This window comes from Protomyctophum bolini (assembly GCF_963924005.1).
Source record: "Protomyctophum bolini genome assembly, chromosome: 18".
Lineage (NCBI taxonomy): Eukaryota > Metazoa > Chordata > Actinopteri > Myctophiformes > Myctophidae > Protomyctophum > Protomyctophum bolini.
The window spans coordinates 33,389,762-33,408,986 of record NC_137879.1 but is presented as its reverse complement, the minus strand read 5'-3'; the positions used below and the strand labels follow the sequence as shown (position 1 = coordinate 33,408,986).

Genomic DNA, 19,225 nt, shown 5'->3' with positions numbered 1-19,225 from the left:
AAATTGTCAGTATATTTAGTCTTAGTTTTAGACATCATACAGCTTAATTTTCATGTAGTTTCCATTTAGTTTGTCAGTGAAAAAAGGTAGTCGACGAACATTTTTCGTCTTAGTTTTAGTCGACGAAATCAACACTGTGCAGGAGTTTTTCTTCAAAGCTGTGACTCTTTGTTCTGAAAATAAACTCGCGGTTGCGCTGCCTGCAGGTCGGCTGTCTATATAGTGTGCTCGCTATGGTTCAAGTGAAATGTGAGACGTGTGGACAAGTCACATTCTGCCACCTTGACGAAGATAGCCAAGGAGAAAGTCATAAAACGCATGCACGCACGCACACAGTCACGCACGCACACACACAGAGGAAAAGAGAGCTAGCTGTTTCTAAACAGGTGAGGAGAAAAATATCTGTTGGTTGTGGAGAAGAATTACGTAGGACCTTGAAGAGAAACACCTACTCCATGAAACCTTGTATTATGCGTTTAACGCACATAGAATGTTCATTTAACTCTTAGACAGAGTTGTGGTGAAGAAACCAGCATTGCTTACAGACAGACAGACAGACAGACAGACAGACAGAAATTCCCTCAGTACAAACAAGTGCTTTCTTTTCCAGCACTCAAGGGGCAAACTTTACTGCATGCCCTTTTCTCACTTAGGCTATAAACCTAACTGCCCAGAGTCTATAGGCCTATATGGAGTGCTTTCTGCACATGAAAACTCAAGAGATATATACGAATTAATACACATTCGCTCGCTTGCACGCACGCACGCACCCACAGATACATGAACTCAATCTCACATGCATGTTCATGTAGGCCTACAGTATACTGCCTATACTCCTAGCACCCAGATTTACGGTATTTGCTCTAGCTGTTAGCGAGCTGACTTCATTAGACCACACTGTGGTTGTTATAAAGAGGTATAGAGCTTTTAAACACTGCCACGTTAACAGTAGATTCCCTCTGGACCGTGTGTGTGCATTCAGGATGTATGAGGAGGGGTGTTATGCATGCACGTGTCTGTGCCAAAGTACAAGCACCGAAAATCAATTTTCTGACATTTTGCTGTACAGGACTATATATATACACACACACTAATTGTTTACATCATTGTCATAGTCGTCAGAGCTGTTATTCAGTGTGATGAGTTCTCCTGGCAATGTCACCATAATGCCGCATGCAAGCTTCACAGTTTTACCGCATGAAATATATCGCTGTAAGGATAGTTTGAGTGTCCCTCTGGGCATAATAGGCGAATATATAGGCCTACTCGTCCCAGGAAAGGCATTGGGGAAAATAGCAGTGAAGAGATTTGGCGTAGAGGGGGAAAAAGGATGAAGTATACCGTCTAAAATAATGGGGACCCAATTTACTCCAACTCCAATCAACTTTGAACACTTTCAAAGTTATATATCACTCGCCATCGAGAGGGACGCATGATGTGCTTGCATGATTGAGCCACACTGTTGCACAGTGCATCTGTTAAGGCCTACAATGATGAAATCCTCAGGGGATCTCTCTCAAAGTCTCTCCGGCTTTGAATCTTGGTGTATGGCCCGGGTCAAGGGTACATTTAATATGCTAGAACTAAGCCTTGAAAGAGCTTTGACAGTCACACGAGCTGGCGTGTGCAATGGAGCTGTTCAATCATTGTAACGAAGCATGGCATCATGCCATTAAAAGTGGAATCTGATCAAGGCATCACCCTCGCCCCCATGATACTGGGCCCCGACACCGCAATGATGTCCCATCCCGTCCGACACAGGACCTCTACTAGCAGACTTTTCCGCACTTTCAACTATTTCAACACCCTATTTTGGTTATGTCCTTTTGACAATCAGGCTTATATGGATGACCAGACCGGGGGAAAAGTGTAATTAACACACTTGTACATCATGAAACTGGTACATTAAGATATCAAGACTGCACACTTGCAGTACATCAATCATCAGTACATAAATCATCAAGGCAGAAGGCGATGATGTTTGTGCATAACGTTTTCATTGTATCGAGAGGAGGGAACCGGTTGAGAGGGAGGAGGTTTGAACGGTGAGGATGCAAGGAGTGAAGGTGGTGATAAGGCCAAGGAGTTGAAACACTTTGGGGTCAAATTACTGGGGATTGCGGAAGAGAGGTGAAGAAAGGGAGCGCAGGCAGGGTGGAACGGATGGGGATAAATGTCAGGAGTGATTTGTGATAAACCAGCAACATGAAAAACTGAAAAATACAGCAGTCCAACAAGTAAAATAATGTAAAGAAAAAAGACGAATGGATGAAGAAAGCCAAAGGTGTTTCCATTGTGGTACCATTAAACATTCAACGTTGGGCAATAACGTTGATTTAATTGATTTAAAAAAAGAAAAGTTTAAAATAATTCACGATAATTACATAGAAAGCAGGTGGGGGCCGTGGGGATACGGCATGTGGAGGATGCCACAAGAGACATGTAGCAGCTGAGTTCACCAAAGGAGTGAACACCAGGCCAGCAAGGGAACACATTGAGCTGAGTGATCATGTGTGACCATACTGTGATACACATCATATTCTTACACTATTTTACTTCATATTCCTTGCCATTGCTTATAATGGGGCTATAATTCTAAATACAGACACAAACTGAGATTTTGATATGATTATACTTTGCTGGCTTTCTTATGGTATAACAATCGGAACCATACAATTGTATGCGACGTCTGAGTTATATATTAATTATATATAAACTAATTATTATTAGTAGTAGTTCAATTTTCTTTCAATACTCATGCCACGACAGGAAATACATTTATTCAGTTAAAAAGCATCCGTTGGTTCCTGATAAAAACACATTTTCAGAAGTAAAATTATAGAACTGTGCAAATGACCTTTTTTCCCACATGTTTTTCAAAAGACTGGCATGAATTAGTTATCACTTATGGCCACTGATATGCAAAAATGTGACACAATTTGCAGCCTTTCATCTTTAACGAGGGTGTCAGTCTAATGGACTTAATCTTTCTTCATTGAAAAACACATTTAGCTAACAGTGACAGCCAGGACTGTGCAAAGCTGGCAGCACACTTCAAACAAAGTCAACTTGTATTGGCTTTCCGAAACAGAACAGAAGTTTTCTGTGGATTCTTCTACATGACGAGGCGACTCCGTTAGACATTAGACCCTGACCCGTCTATATAAAATATATACAATGTATATGTGGTATACAATGCCCATTCCAGCAGTGCATACACTGCTGGAATGGACATTGTGCCTCCTGGATATCCAGAATCCACTCAACGACCTCTGACCATTAGCAGAGAGAGAGAGAGAGAGAGCAGATACACTCTTGTGGATTAAAGCAAAACATTATGTTTGTATGATCTGTATGACCTAATGTACAGTAATATTGTTCCTGCTGTTCTACATACTGCCAACCAGGTTAAGAAAACACAGACTGCAAGGCTTTAACCTTTGCTTTTTTTTTACCACAAAGCCCCGACCATTACGGTTTTATGGAAGACGCCTCTGAACAAATTGCTAGGCACAGCGGCATGAGGCTTCTATATGGAATCCAAATGAAAATGCCCTGACATGTAATCCCTGCACTCTCTTCAGCGGACAAAGTGTGTCCTATCTTCAATCATTTGTTTTCATCAGGTCGTTGTTTGTACAGCATATAATAGTCCCAGAGAGGGATTTACATTGTTTTTGTGCCTCCCAACTGCCCCAGTCAACCTTTCTTCAAAGCATTAAAATTGCATTAGTTTGCTGGCAGATTTGCGGAGACAAAACATAATAAATCACGAGCATGCACCTTGAATGTATACGACCATGCAATCGCACACAATGTTGACATTGGTAATGTAATTTGTAGTGGTGTATAGAAACGCAAAGCATGGCCCAAAAAGGACTGTGTTGGATTATTTTCTCTGCAATTACTTCATTTTGTTCTTGTGACTTTGTTTCCGCAAGAAGTCTGCACACCCCTTAAGCTCTGTGTGATGGCCTGTGATTCCGTTTAGTCCGTTCGTTCCTAATAGTCCACTTGCCAGAATGTGAACCCAGTTAAAAAGGTTGAGTATATGAGTCCCGAGCATGTAGAAACTGCCAGATGCTAACTTGCATAATTATGTTGAGTAATTTTGTTTGGTTTTTTTTGCAAAATAATTCACACTCAATATTTCTGGTGTACTCAACATGTCCGGGCTCTATGGGCTGGCAAGTACCGTAGACTATAATGGAACCGCCATGATTTCAGAACTCCTGTTTTTTTCTCTCAGCAGTGAAAAGACGCAATTTCGTTCAATTCAGCTGCTTGAAAGATGGAACACATCTTGACAATGTTGTATATATGCAGAGCACTTTTCAGGATGCTCAACTATAAAAAATAATATATAATATTGTTTCAATTCATCCGAGATGTTGCACTAGCAGGATGTTTTGTAAATTAAACGGAATTAAGGACATCACACAGAGCTTGATGGGAACAATGCTGCGTGCAAAATGCTGACCACAGCGTGCGCACACACACACACACACACACACACACACACACACACGCACACACACGCGCACACACGCGTGCACACACAGCTCCTAAATATTCATCGACCTATCTCAATCCCTAGTGCCTATATAGTACAATAACCCAGCCTCTGACCAGAATGAAACAAGAAGGAAACAGCACCCAGAGGACGAATGTTTGAGGAAAATAAACACGTTTCTGTCAATTCTCTCTGGCAGGACGCCTGGCTGACGGGCTGGCTTTTTGCTACCATGATGCCATGGTATTATCTGGTTTTGTTCAAAGGACAGCGATACTACAGGGACTTCACGGGGGGGAAAAGAAACCCATCTCGGACCAAATTATAATTAACTGAAAATCCCACCACCACCTACTGTATAGGGGCCAAGCCAATATGAGTCATGTCCCTTATTATTATTATTATTATGACTGACTGACTGACTCCACGTTGACACTTACTCTATACATTTACAATTTTGAGGTATTTTTTTACTTTACTTGATTTCCAATTACTTCTACTCCATTACGCACCCAGAGGCAAATATTGTACTTTACTTAGTTTTATTGTACTTAGTTACAGTACTACTTACTTTGTAGATTTTGATTATTATTACAGAACATACATTAGCCGGCTTCAGCACCTACATTTCGATTAACATGATTAACATGATCATCTCATCTTTAAGATCACAATCCAAATCATATCCGTATTTTAACTATGGACCACAGAGCCAATGTTTTTGGTGAGCAGGCCAATATGGAGAACAGTCTGAGATGCGAGGTGTCATCCATGGAAAACATAGACGGCGGAACGTGTGCAATTCATCTCGCGCCGGCAGGATCGGTGTTATGATTACAGTATAGTCTGGTTAGGATGCACTTCCTAGTTTTGCAGTCCGTCTGATATCTTCTTCTTCTTCCGTGTTTATGTATAATGTGCAGTATAGCTACTAAAAACATGTTTCCACATTCTACTTGACTGAGATACGGATGATCAGTAATACTGATCGCACGGATCTCGTGTGCCTGGCGCCACAAGTTTATCACCGGGGGGGCAATCGGTAATATAGTCAGACAGATAGCGTGTAAAATATCGATCCTCGGGCGCCAGGCAGTATCGATAACGCTCAGCAAGATAAAGTGCGGTGATATATTGCAGCACACGCGTTGACCTTTTTGTCCCACCCCTAATGAGTACATACACGACGCGCACATGCACGCAACAAGGTGTTCTTTCAGTCTTGTCCAGAGAAGGGCCTGGTGATGTAGCTACATGTATGCATGCATGAGCCCTGGGGTGCTGTGGGACAGAGATAAGGCAGAGCCCCCCCGTGTTAATCCAAGACAGGATTAGCAGGACTGAATGTCCTACCAGAGAGAGAGAGAGAGAGAGACAGACAGACACAGGAGGACTGGGAGCAAGGTTATATAGCCTGGAAACCAGATGAAAGAATAGCCCTCGGCTAGTTAAGCAGTTTTTTGAACATTAGTTTTCATTATTATTTTGTTGAGAGCTTGCGGATCTTTGACATTTCCCAACTATGTTTTTAGTTCGTTTTAGTTCGTTTTGTAAACACAACACAGCGCCAGTGAGTCATCATTCTTTAGTAAAGACCTCGTTTCTACTTTGTTTAGTCAATTCAACATTTTTTGTTATTTCATTAGTTTGAGTATATTGGCTGCAGGGAGCACAGAAAAACTCCATCCATGTGTGCACAATGCACGCACACCCGTGCACAATATAACAGAGCTCCGATAAGAACCATAATTATCCCCGTAAATCTTTCTCCAGGAGATTTATACTGCTCTGCTTTGCCAATAGCAATTGTACAGTATTTTCACACCTTGTCAAGCTAATACCAATAATTGTACAGCATTTTCACACATCGTCAAGTCATTATTTTCCATATGAATACATTTCATAAAACAATCGACCAAGTGACAACTCGGTTAAAAGATAAACTAATAAATTAGAGGTAAATTATTTGAGCTAAAGCAGCACTATGTAACTTTCCTCTGAAATTGAGCAATATTTGTCCAGGTGAGATATGACTTTTGACACAATCTAAATTTATAGAGAGCAGAGCAGGGAGACAAAATACAACCATGCTGCATCAACATACTCTAACTCTACCATACATAGATTGGACAAAATGACATTTCATAATGCATTCACTCAATGTTAATGACGCTTTACTTCCCCAGCATACCGAGAAGCACTCATTGAAGCGCCGATGATTCTCTATTGATGATGCGGACGCTGAAGGCAGTGTTGCATAATATTGGTAAATGGTGCATTTATACAGCGCCTTCATCCAAGGTGCTTCAAGCCCCACACACACCGTCTGTGTACGCCGCACGTCAAAACACCCGCCTCCGTTATTTCCAATGAACCGGCGGTGTCAGACGCGTGTTCACGCCTCGCCTGATGCTCCGCTGTTCTATTTTCCAGGCGTTGCCGCACGGCCTCCATTCGGGTATCCGTGGGCGTGGCTGGCAGGTCTGTACTAGCGCGCCGCGTCCTGTGGGTGTTGCTGTGCGGCTATGACGTGCGGCAATAAATGTGCCGCAATAATGCGCACCCGCTTCACAGACGGTGTGTGGTGGGCTTCACAGAGATTGTGCATTACATTCACCCATTCACACACACATATTCATACACCAATGGCGGCGGAAACCATGCAACCAACAGGAGTCAGGAGTAATTAGGGGTTCAGTGTCTTGCTCAACGACACTAACTCTGGGGGAGCCCGGGTTCGAACTGGCGACCTTGCGGTTACCATCCGGAAACTCTACCCCTGAGCCACCGCCGCCCACATATTGGTCATTTTTCCAGGAGCATGCTCGCACGCACATGCATCTTAAGGTCACGCCTCAGCGTTTTACAAAAGCATGCCAACTGCCGAGTGTCACCAGCGTGATTAAACATAGGATTGAGCCTGTATGCACATAAAGGGTCCATTGTGTGTCCTGCTAAAGGCTGTATAGTGTAGGTGTTAAGCGACGTGTGCGTGATTAAACTAGCATCCCACCAAAGATAAAATCACCAATGAAACACTGGCTGATAAGGCCTCGTTAGGAAGAGGAGGCGAGCAGCACAGGTGCCAACGAGGGTGAGCTGATATAATTAAAAAATAAAATAAAAAATAAAATGCTCTAAGAAATTGAATGCTCTCCCCTGCAGCTGTTAGAGATGTCGACTCGCAAAAAAAAGAAGAAAATCTGTTCCCCTTGCATTACAGTTCTCCCTAGTTTTAATGATTTCATTGTTGTGTCCACCTCTTCTTGCCGTGTGGTTTTAAACACTGCGTTATAAAACTTTATGTTTTTGTTGATCTGTAGGCCTACATTTTCACCTCTGCACTGCCACATGGTGATTGTTTGACCACACATGATGGTCTGGTTTACTATTGTGTTTTGTTGTATGACTCGGGGTGATGTTGCACTATGAATACATAAAAGACTGAACTGAAAAAGCCCACGGAGGTATATCCCAGCCTATTAGATGTTTGCCAGGGACGCAGACTATAGCGAAAACAGGGGTTGCAGCAAGAGAAAGCGCAAGGAAGGGATGGAAAGACAATTACGAGAGTTAGCGAAACCTTTCGCCCACCATGACGTGCCCAAAATAGGGCGGGCAGGTTGAAAGAAGTGGTTAATTGGCAGGGCACACAAGCCAGGGCACGATGCCTATCACTGCTTTCATGCTGGTCTCCAGTCAACACCATTATGCCCACACTGTGCAGCTGGATCAGTGTACGGGGGTTTGTATATTTTCTGCCCGCTGCTATATAAAAAGGCCAAACAACATAGTGCAAATTGCTGTGAGCTTCAGGGACATTGGGGAGGTGGCTTTGTTGATCTGTCAATTCCCACAGGCCGCCTTCATCTGCCGCTAATATAGTTTACAGCTCACAACCAGAGGAGTCTATAAATGCACGCGCACACATCCGTTTGTGGCTCATAGACCCTTGTGTATGTGCGTTGTGCACATACACAAACGCGCGCACACACACACAAATCTGTTTACATTCCATTCTTTGTCAATGAAACGTGTTTTGAATGGTCGAAAAAGCTTGTTTCTGGGAGAAATAAGTATGGCGGCTGGCGCCGATAGGCCCCTATAGACACTCTGCATTAAGTCGTGACCAGGCTTTGATCTCTTCGCATTGTCGAGTCTAAGGCTGGGAACAAGGGTACTTTCAATTAAGTGCACGATACATTGTCAACAACAGGCTGTTGTGGAAAGATTGGGACAGAGGTTTGTCGCTGGCATCCAGGTGAGTGTGTGAGCAGAGTTTGGCATCGACCGGGCCAGCGGTGCCGGAGATTAGCTGTACACAGACAGACGGACAGACGGACAGACGGACGGACGGACAGACACACGGACAGAGTGAAAAACATACTCTCCCCATGCCTTCGGCCTGGTGGAGACAATAAAGTGCATGACTGATCGACTAGCGAGTAAAGTAGAACAATATCTCATGGCCAATGAAAGATGAACCCTGCGCTGATAGGACATTGCCGAATGCTCACAATCGCCTCTAGTGGTTGATCTATGTAGTGCCGATTCCACTAACAGGCTTCCTCTTTATGAATGTCCTCAAGGCAGGCGGGCACAGAGAGATGTATACGGTCTTATAACGCCAACTTAAAAACTCAAGAAACTGTTCTCTACGCCGCTGTTACAGCGGCGATATATGAGTGAGGAGGTTTCATGTCAAACACCATGAGAGCTGTGTTGCGCAGCTGTTCTATGGGTTTAAGAATCATCACATCACACCTGTGTGAAAGACCAGCGTGTGAAGCAGTAATCATATATAATCAGTGTGTGATAAGATAAGATCACTAGCAGCTGTTGTACGTGGGGTGCGCTTCACCCAGAGCGCAGTTACATCAGCCAAGGAGAGAGAGAGGGGGGGACGGGGGGGGACACACTGAGGATTTTATGGTTAGGGGTATTCATTGTACACATAACATTAGACAACCAGGAGTGCACTTTTAGTGTTTACCACCTAACACTAGCATGTCTGAGAGGTCATTTTGACCGTTTCTTTTGAGATTCTGAAGATCTTATTTTACTTCAGACATGCTAGTGCCCCATATGGTTGACCCTCAGGGCTCTACACTATAGTGTATTTTCAGTGGAGATGTCCCGAAACTGTATCGGTATTGGAACACTGCCCGATATGCCCTTATTTGGTCCATATCGGTATCGGTGGATTTTATACCTAATCACCGATCCGACGAAGGGGTAATGTTGCCACTATGGCAGGTAAATAAAATGTCGGGGCATGTGGAGTTTGCTTTCGAGTTGCCCAACCTGCAAGTCTACGTTTGAGTGAGGAGTAGGCTATAAATACAACGCGAGATATATATATAGCTAGATAGCTTTTGTCGCATGTTCCGCACTGTTCCCTACCTACTAGTCCAACTTGTGAAGAATGCTGCGCAAAGCTTAGCATAGCATATGTATCAAGCTAGACGAATGTCAACGCTTGACTTCCGGTCGGTGGACTTCAAAGTAAGATTTTCTTTTTCCTTCTATAAAACAGCTATAGTGTGGATTCTGTCTGAACACAAACATGAAATGCCATTGACAATGGATGGAGAATTTACATCATACGTGGCTGAGCAAATAAGCATGTCGGTGGGAACCCTTGGCCAATAAGGGACCACAATTCTTGATGATGGATGATGATTAGAGCGCCCCTCACTTCACACAGGTGTGATTTTTTTATTATTATAAATATAGTTATCTGGTATCGGTATTCAGTATCGGTATATCGGCCAAGACATCACGCTGCAGCACGTTGTGAACTAGCTTGTCGACCTTCCCCACAATAAGGATGCCTAAGTGTTTTGTTTCAACCATATCAACTATAGCCCCAATTTACACATTATCTCATACCAAAACTAGCGTATCTACAAGCTCGCGAGGGACACTGGCGCGCAACCAGGCAGAAAACTATTCAAAAAGTAATTTTAGCCTTCAGTGGCTCATCGAAATCTTATACAAAAACCTCTGACATTGGCAAAGAGGGCAAGTTGCAGAACAATCAGTTTCCGTATACTTATCATTACTGCAAACATGATGTACCTTTAAGCCCTAGAGCTCCATGAGGCAGGCCAGCTGGCTACATTTGCTGAATATTCTTGGCTCACCCTCACATGACATTTAATACTTGCTTCCTCTTAATCACAGAGATTCAGCCCGATATGTGACATATGTTCATGTCCACATAAACATGAAGTACAGTAGCTTAGGGGTAGAGCGGACGCTTGGGAACCAGTTCGATCCTGCCCGGGCTCCCCCAGAGGTGTCGAAGAGCCCAATTGCTCCCGATGAGCAGGCTGGTGCCTTGCATGGTTTGGTTTCCTCCGCCATCGGTGTATGAATGCGTGTGTGAATGTAAAGCACAATCTAGAAGGAGAAACTATAGAGCGCCGCAGTCCCGCCCCCTTTCAGAAAAGCGAGTGGCCCAGGAAATGAAACCCCAATGCATTCTCCCATCGGCACTTCTAATATCATTTATTTAAAGACGGTTATACGCCGCGGACAAAGCCAACTCGGATCGTGACGAATCATGACGATGAACACAATGTTTTGGGCCGATCAAATAATTTATAAGACGAAAAACAAAACAAATAGTGTTGTCTCCTGACTTTCTTTTCTTCTTTCTAATAATTTGATCGGCCCAAAAACATTGTGTTCATTGCCATGATTTGTCACGATCCGAGTTGGCTTTGTCCGCGGCGTAACCGTCTTTAAATAAATTATATTAGAAGTGCCGATGGGAGAATGCATTGGGGTTTCATTTCCTGGGCCACTCGCTTCTCTGAAAGGGGGCGGGACTGCGCTCTATACTGCCTGTGCGGTCTGACAAACCTTTCATTTCGGTTTTGTTAATCATCACTGAGGAAGTTTTGCAGTCAGACAAAAAAGGATAACAGCCAGTTAAGGTGCCTATATGTCCCTTAAGTCATATCATAACTAGTCAGATCCAGCCCAGAATAAGCTATATTTTTTCAACTGGTGAAGACGTCCTGGAAATGACCTAAAGATCATCCCCAAATGGGTGATCTGGCCTAGTCCTGAACGTCACCGGAGGACGTCATCATGGCGTCATTTGACTTTGCTGGGACGCTATATACTGAAGTGTGCTGTTAGACTGTATGTGTGTAGTACATGTGTACTTGTTAGATTGTATGTGGGTGTGTGTACAGTACATACATGACCTATATGTGTGCTTATTAGAGTGTATGTGAGTGTGTGACTGACTGTGCTTGTTAGTGTCCAATTAGCAATGCAATGTCAAAAATGTACAAGCTCACAACACATCGAGACGCAACGCTTTGTGAGCACGTAGATGACTATGTGACTACCCCCATTACAGTAAAACGTTAAACATAAATAAATAATAATAAAAGTAATAATAATAATAAATAAGCCCTAAATAAAGTAAACTGAACTAGAATACCACGTATTAAAATGAATTAAAACAGATGGTGAGTAATTATACAATTTAGGCATTTAGCAGATGCTCTTAATCTAGAGAGATTCGCATTAAGCAAGAACAAAAAGAATGGCAATGCAATCACATACATACAAAGTAGTTATCATGAAACATGCGTAAGCTAAGAACGCAACAGTGGAATATCTATATAATGAAACTAGTATACATATGTATACTACTATGAAGTGCTATGACTACATACTGTACAATGCAATTATAGTGCTGTCTACATAACATGCTATAAGTCTGTATCAAATGCTATAAAGTCTACAAAAAGTGCCATCTAAGAGGATAGGGTAAGTGCTATGGGCCATGATGGAGTCTGAAAAGGTGGGTTTTCAGACTACGGCGGAAGATTGGGAGTGATGCTGCAGTTCTGACTTCAATGGGAAGTGCATTCCACAGTGTTGGAGTCAGAAGGGAGAAGAGTTTGGGACGTGCAGAGCGTTGTCCCGGCGTTTTAGTGAGGGTACTTCCAGCTTCCCTGCGTTGGCTGATCTGAGTGCGCGGGAGGGTTTGTAGGGTTCGATCATACTTGCTATAGATATGGGGGAGCCATACCTTTGGTTGCTTTGAATGCCAGCATCAGAGTTTTGTATTCTGTGTGGGCAGCGACCGGGAGCCAGTGGAGGGAGCGGAGAAGGGGGGAGACATGTGAGAATGTTGGCTGATTGAAGACCAAGCGAGCTGCGGCATTTTGGATCAGTTGGAGAGGCTTAAGTGCACATGCCGGTAGGCCAGTAAGGAGGGAGTTACGTACAATAGTCAAGTTTTGACAAGACTGTTGTCTGGATTAGGAGCTGGCCACTGACTCCTGCGTGAGGAGTGGTCTAATTCGTCGTATGTCATAGATAAGAGTGTGAACCTACAGGATCGAGTGACAGCTGTGATGTTTTGAACGAGAGCTGATCTGTCCAGGACAACACCAAGGTTCCTGGCTGTTGGGACAGACGTTTACCAAGGCGGTGTCTATGGAAATAGTTAGCTCCCGCATAAGGATAGAAACAGTTGTGTGTATCGGCATAGCAGTGATAGGATATATTGTGAGCAGAAATTATAGTGCCAACTGCCAAGGGATTTAGTTTTAGTGCACAGTGAGAAAAAAGGGGGACCAAGTACAGATCCCTGTGGGACCCTAGTTTGGAGAATCAGGACTGCAGAGTGGGAAGCAGCCTGCATAGTCTTCTGTGACTGCAGTGCAACAAGTGAGCTCGGTGTGCTCGTTATAGATTGCATGTGGGTGTACAGTATCTATACAGTAAGTACATGTGTGCTTGTTAGTGTGCAATTAGCAATGTGCTCCCACGGTATAGCGGGATTGATTTACATTTGTTGTGTGGCAAAAAGTGCCAAGCCGTGAAGCCGACCCACGTAATTACAATCTCCGCCGCTTAATAAGGAGCAGCCGTGTGTGCGTCCTCACAAACGGCAAAAGTATATAGCCGATCTGAATGAGGAAATGCAGCGCTCTCATCGGGGGGGGGGGGCAGCACAGCACAAATATCCTACGAGTAGGGCAACCAAATGGTCAGCCACGTCCCTGCTGCGGGCCAGTGTCTCACGCCGAAAACGTCAGCTCTACAAGCTCACATCAATGTGTCGCAACTGCAATACGTTGTGAGCTTCGTGTAGACGACCTGACATTTTTGGTGCAAAAAGTCAGGCTTATGTGTGTGTGTGCTGCAGCATGCCTATACCGAGAAGTCACAGGATTCCACCGCTTCCCTATAATCCTATCCTCCCACACTACATCCTGTTAGAAAATAACGTGCACAACTGGCCTCATGGGCCGTGGCTCAGCGGTCCAGGCACCTTTGCTGGTAATCCAGTCTGGTCCAAGTAATCCGATCGCGACGGCCTTTACTGCATGTCATCCCTCCCCATCTCTCTCCCCATGTCCTGTCCCTCCATGAAAAAATATAAAATAAAGGCGAAAGCCACAAAGAAATAACGCATTTACTCCACTACATTTATTTGAAAACTTTAGATACTTCCTGTAGTTACTTCAGATTTTTATTTTTTCACAGAGTATTATTACAAAACATACGTTACTCACTTTAGCCCCTGGCCATTTGAATCTGGCTCACTTGTGAGCTTGTAGATCAGCTAGTTTCCAAAGAAACGGGACATTCTCCATAACGAGTCGAGCACTTTAACTTTTGGTGCTTTAGGTACATTTTGGCACCAATGCTTTTACTCAAGTACATTTTCAATTCAGAATTTTCACTATTCTATTATTGATACTCCATTGATACTCCACAATTGCTATAGACTCTATAGCAAATTGTGGAAAAAGTATTCACATTTTGATTGCTCTATAGGGAGCAATCAGCAAGATGAAAAAGGTGTACTTCTGCTCCTGTCCAGAGAGACAGAGACAGAGACAGAGAGAGACGAAAGACAAGGAGAGAGAAAACTTAAAATGAGTGAATACTAGTATAGGGAATTAAAGATCCATCCCTTTCAGCACTTCTCATGCCAGCAGCAACACCACAAGCAGGCCAGGGTGGAAAATGTCTCCTCGAAGTCCCTCTAATGTCTGATATGTGCCAATCATGCACTGTATGAGTGCATCGTTTTAATGACAGAGCTCCCACACATTCAGGTTCCACGCTGTAAATTCATGTGGAAAGAGTGACTTGCTGTGAAAGGGCCTCTGCACATGCTAAATGCAATCAAGCACAAACGTGCGCGCACACACACGTACGCATTTTGTGTAACTGTAAACCTGTTCAATTCTTGCTGATGCCAGCTAAAATCTAGAGCTGAAATGTTACCATTTTTATTGTCTGCTCTCAAGGAGATTACTATATACTGTACTGTAGTTGCAGCATTTTTTTTTCTTTTTTTAAGGAAAAAACAACAACCACCCTGTTAATGCAAATCCATTTGATATCAAAACAAGCTGACCATCTTGGGAAACATGCATGCATACGTTGCATCATGCCATCTTGTGGTGGATATTTTCTCAAAATTAGATGTTTGCCACGGGAATACAAGAAGTGGTCACTAATATTACCAGAAACCATATATATGGCAGAGAATGGGGAAGGCAGCTAATTGGATATTTGACCAACTATTATACCGTACGGGTATAGGCTACTTGTTTTAAGGACCACATTATGAGGTCAACTTTATGATGTAAACATACACTTTGCCTCTTTCTTACATTACATTTATTTCAGTATACCGGTAGTGTGATGCAGTAATGGTCCCTTTTATGTATTAGGACAATTATGTATTAAAAGTCCGCCTTATGGGGAAGTGCACACACTTGTCACATAAAATCTCAAAGCATCATCAACCTATAACACACAAATCTCTAAACATTCAGATCTGGTGAGCAATTTGCAATCAGGACTGCAGCAAAAGAGGACTTGAGAGTTTTGTTGGGTGAACAATGGAGAACCTTGAAGAGATCGACAACCAGAGAAGGAGAGGGATAAGAGTGAGTGAGTGGAGGACGAGGAGGAGGTAGAGGAGTAGGTGGATAAAGAGAAGGCGCCGCTTCACAGTTGCTGACATCATTAGAACATTTTTATGTTCTATTCTTTCCACCTTATTCTCCTTTCCTGAGTTCTTTGCAACTTGGAAGTAGAAAGGTATATGAACGGCACCCACAGAGCTAGCCTCGCGTTGCGATACTTATATACGACTGCGCTGGGCTACGGGGGCTACGGGGAAGTGTGTCTGCGCCAGGCTACCACACAAAAAAACAAAACACTGAGTCATTTTACAAAAGGAGAAATGGCTCATTCTCCAGAGTCATGTCATTCATGCGTCTTACATTTCTATGGTTGCGTTTTCAATTTTGCACATTGTGCTGTATAAATGCTTGGTAGTGCGCAGCAAATGCTTAGTTGTGTGCTGTGTACTCAATGAATGGTATGTGTGTGTCATTTGAAAATATGGCTGTGTGCACCAAATGAAAGCACGATCGAGTTCCATTTTGGGAACAGACAGTTAAGAGATTTGATGGCAAAGTCATCATGGAAAAGGAGTGTCAGGGTTTAGCATTTTGTGTGCGGGGTTTTCAGTTTTGTGTGTGCCGTTTGGAGAATGCCGTTAGGTTCGCTGTACTCTCAGAGTTAAATGAACACCTTTCAGTGTGTTTTGACTGATGTTTACCTCACAGCCGCCAACTGACTTGTAGATATTGCAATGTTCACACAACTTATCTGATGATGCTGCTGTTAACTATAAGCTCTCACTCCTCCTGTCATAATGACATGAAGCTTTAGCTTTCTCTGTGCGAGCGAGAGAGAGAGAGAGAGAGAGAGAGAGAGAGAGAGAGAGAGAGAGAGAGAGAGAGCGAGAGAGCGAGAGAGAAAGCATTAAGTGTTCATCATAAATTGTCAGTGGCGGAAAAAGTACTCACAATTCTGAAATCAATTTTTACTCTGTTACAAGTAAAAGTCCGGATGTCAAAAAGTACTCATTATGCCGATTGTCTTATATGCCAATTTCAAAGTTTTCAAATGTCTTTTGAAAATAGCAGATCTACAAGAGCGCAATGCCTATAGCGACGTGACGCACTGTGAGCTTGTAGATCGGCTATTTTCAAATGACTGAAAAATGTATAGGGCTGAAGTGTCAATATGATTATTATGTTTTGTATTCTTTCAACTGAATGCAGTGAGTGGAGTAAAAAGTACAATATTTGTAAAAGTAATGGAAATTGTAAATACTCAAGTACAAATACCTCAAGATTTTACTTAAGTAAATGTACCACCACTCTAAATTGTGTGTGTATGCGTGTGTGCGTGCGCATGTGTGTGCTTGCTAATACACTGGAAGCATTGACCAGCAGCGTAACAATAGCCTGTTATGTCCTGTGTCTCACTGACAGGTAGCCTACAATATGAAGAAGCAGCTCTGCTATAGGAAGAGGAAAAGGCAGCACATAAACGGATGGGAGATGATGGACGGCCGCGACCCCGAAGACCATGAGAAGAGTCGTTTCCTTTTGTAAAAAGAGCTCGATATATTTTCAGTGACAGCGTGGATGTGGAGACTAGCACAGTGAAACTATTTGAAACGGGCAGGAACAGGGTGAACTGGCTGCCACTGTCCCCCCTGTTTATAAACACACACAGTCCTCCTGTCACTCCCTGAACTTCCTGTTTGTACTGGCCAAAGACGAAGTGATTACACCTCCAAACCCGAAACACAAGCGATTATTCTATTTATTTTCTTACCCCCCCCCCCCCCCATTTTTCTCACATTGACCCTCTCTCCCGACTTACCACCCTCAGTCCCTCACCCCGTATTAAATATGAACATAGATTATGTACAGTGTTATGTACATATAAAGTTATTTCTAAAACTACCGTTCACTCAAGATGGATTGCTGTGTTCTGACAACGGACGGGAGAGTATCGCAGTGGACGGAGGGAGTTTCAGTGGTTTCTGTGTACGGAACATAACATAGCTCGACTTTTAATTAATGTCAGTAATGCAAAGCAGAGATACCACAGACCTGACCGAGAACTGACATTTCCCAAAACATCATTCATATCACATTTCTTTCAGCAGAAGAGGTCACGGGTATTTTGTGAAAGGACCACAATATTATGTTGTAACGGAGAACATGTTTATAGCGACAAAGTACAGCAAGGCCTCGTCTCAATCCACGGCAAGTTGTGGATTCATGCTTTTAAAATTCCCTGTATAAACAACAACAAATTAACGGACTAGAAAATGACTAAAATGTTGATAGATGATTGGTCAAGGATACATCTGGCTCTATACTTCTCTGGTATGGTTGTAGTTGTATTTCTTGCCTTCGTTGCACAGCTAAAATGTTTGCCATGTTTGCAATCGTTGCATTGCACGTTCATGCTGCTACTGTATATATTGGTCTGTGGTCAATCCCGCACTATATATACCGGTTTAAACAGCAAGTAGTAACAGCAGACAGACGCAAAGACGGGCATGAAGCCTTGACTTATACTTATTCTCACTAGCGAGTCGACGTTGAAGTGCTGCTCAAGCCACACTGTGTCGATGAAAATGGTTTTGTTAAATAGCACGGGGAGCTGGTTAACGGCAAGAATGAGGTTTTTTCCATTATACGTAACATAAAAGGACTTGGGGAGAGAGATAAGGGGAGAATGAAATGCTCTGAAACAAAAACGTACTATTGATCGACACTTCAGAGAAGATTATGAACACCTGTCGTAGACACAGAGAGAGAGAGTACAGTGTCTATGAGGAGATAGCAAAGTGGCAGACATCACAGATCTGTATTTGTAGCAAGAGGACTGGAAACAGGCCGAGAACAATGCTTAGCAGATGTACATAATATACACAACTCACGTTTTGTCTGAAGATATCCAAGGCTTTTCCTGTGGCTTCTAAGATTGGTGTTTTCATCCCGGTATGATTCCCTGTTATGAAGACAAAACACACCTTTAAGGACTTTGGGGGTAGACGTTCTATTTAAATGTTTTACAGTTACACAATCCTTTCCTAGGATTGCCTAACCAGCTGGTCTCTTCCTGCACACTCGGATAGAATATACAAACGTCAGGCAGCCCCCCACACACACACACACACACACACACACACACACACGTTATGTCATTATGTATCATTAATTGCTTTTCCTCAGTGATGTGAGACAACACTTCGGGTACAGTGTATAAATGTTGTTATAGATCATTCCATCCGCTGCCAAATAGCACTTCTATTAAAATCAAATCTGCTTGATTCCAACAAAATTGCTGTCTCTTTTGTCCTTCCTTGGTCAAGTGTAAATTTGAATAGATTGTCTGTCTCGACAGACAGACAGACAGACAGACAGACAGACATTTGCCCGCCATTTGTTTGCACCAACAAAAGAGCTCGATCGCATCCTTAATTCAGAGCTGCCGGTTTGTTTGCATTGGATTACATCCGACAAGCACAGGATTATTCCTCGGCTCCTCGCCGACATGAGGCACGCGGTGCTCTTCTGAGCTTTTAGCTTTTATTTATGTTCTTCTTCTTTTTCTTCCTCCCAGCCAGGAGTTGATATCGTAACTCATCGTTTGACGATGATGATATAATGAATCAAACGGAAGCGGGTAATTATGAATTAATGTCCTCAGCGTTCCGCATAACACGATGAGACAGATGAGCAAGAAAGGAAGACGAAAGATCAAACATCCAAGATAGATCAGAGGCCTCTACAGTAATATCCCTGGTGTTCATTTATCCGTTTGTAACTAATG

General features: G+C 43.1%; 1 protein-coding gene across 1 annotated transcript in view; it reads left to right on the top strand.

Annotated features, from left to right (window-relative positions):
• Positions 1-18,721, top strand: part of uts2r (urotensin 2 receptor) — a 63,087-nt gene extending 44,366 nt beyond the window's left edge. The window contains exon 4 of the mRNA XM_080788772.1: positions 16,861-18,721. The gene's annotated coding sequence lies outside the window, so the exon portion shown is untranslated. The remainder of the gene's footprint in view (positions 1-16,860) is intronic.
• The last annotated feature ends 504 nt before the right edge of the window (positions 18,722-19,225 follow it).